The sequence below is a fragment of the Cyprinodon variegatus genome, unplaced genomic scaffold, assembly GCF_000732505.1.
Source record: "Cyprinodon variegatus isolate N-32 unplaced genomic scaffold, C_variegatus-1.0 Scaffold553, whole genome shotgun sequence".
Lineage (NCBI taxonomy): Eukaryota > Metazoa > Chordata > Actinopteri > Cyprinodontiformes > Cyprinodontidae > Cyprinodon > Cyprinodon variegatus.
Genome location: NW_015151006.1, coordinates 459,620 through 461,070, shown reverse-complemented (window position 1 = coordinate 461,070; position 1,451 = coordinate 459,620).

Here is a 1,451-nt window from a genome sequence, read left to right as displayed (position 1 = left end):
TTTCCTTTCCTGGTTCATCTCTAACCTTGAAATCTGACCCCCCCACCAACAGGTCTGACAGTAGAGGGACTGCAGCTCATTTCAGTCATGCGTGTTTAAACTTTTCTTTAGGTCGAAATCAAGACTAAAACGAACCAAACGTCCTGAGAGTAAAGCTTCCAGGTGGAGAGGAGTCTCCATCTGCCTCTCAGGAGCCCCTGAAGGTTGAATGACTGGACCAGAACCCGGCCTCCAGCACCGGAACCCGGCCTCCAGCACCAGAACCCGGCCTCCAGCACCGGCAGACGGCGGAGGTCCGGTCCGACCCGCTGTCAGGAACTGCGGGTTTTCTGGAAGGAAACAGGAGCTGAAGGTTTTTGTTTTACTCACGTTTCCAGAGGACGATCCGGCCGGAAGTAGGGTCAACCGCAGCCAGGTGGCGGATGTGACGGACAAGGGTCGCTGTGATTGGTTCAACCAGCTGTCCGTTATTTTACGTCCTTTGAAAAAGTGGCGTCATTTGTAAAGTGTAAAAGTTAAAATGCTGTTTTTATTTCAATTTGCCCACCGAGAAAAGACAACCCTCCCAATATGGCGGAGTTATTGACGCACCAGGCCATAGATATAAGAGTAGACCCCGCTTCGATGCCTTTCGCTGACATTATTAGGCGGCGCCATCTTGGGGCGGTCAACAGTTCCGCTCAGTGTAATGTAACGAGCAGGAACAGAGTTAGCTTTAATTTTAAATTTTAAACAAATTTTCAGTTTTATTTTTTTTTTTTTGAAAACAAACAAATGGTTCAGTTTATTTAAATATTCTTAGTGGGGTTAAGTAGAATATTCTGATAGGATCGATGTTGCAAAGCACAGCCACTCAGACACTTTTATAGATACAGAAACATATTTATACAGGTATACACAAATATCTATATATACATCTCTCTCTTCCTCCATATATATACACTGTACAAATATGAATTACTGTAAAAATGTTTACAGCTGTATATCATCTATTTTTCAGATGCACAGTATTTATATTTGTAAAAACATTGTACAGTACAGTATGTTTATTTTTATACTTATATAAATTAATATATTTGTTATATTTTATGTGAATGTTATTTTTTTCATGTTTTAGCTTTTTTTTTTGTTTTTTATAGTTATATTTCTTTTGCCCTGATGTCAACAGTCTGTTGATTTAAACAAAATTTAAACAGTGTTGAGGAATCCTTCTGTTCTGCCTAAAGCAACAGGTTAGGGTAGCAGGTTGACCTCCCCAAGATGGCGCCTGTAATTTCTGCTCTGCGACAGTCAATGCGGGGTCTACTGTTATATTAAGGCTCTGTTCGAATTAATGGCTGCATCCTCCAAGGACCTTCGAAGTCCGTGAAAATAAGGAGACCGGAAGAGTTTTGGCTGTGAATTCAAACAGGTCTACCCTTTGACGGGTTTTACCGCCGTATGCTCTGTTG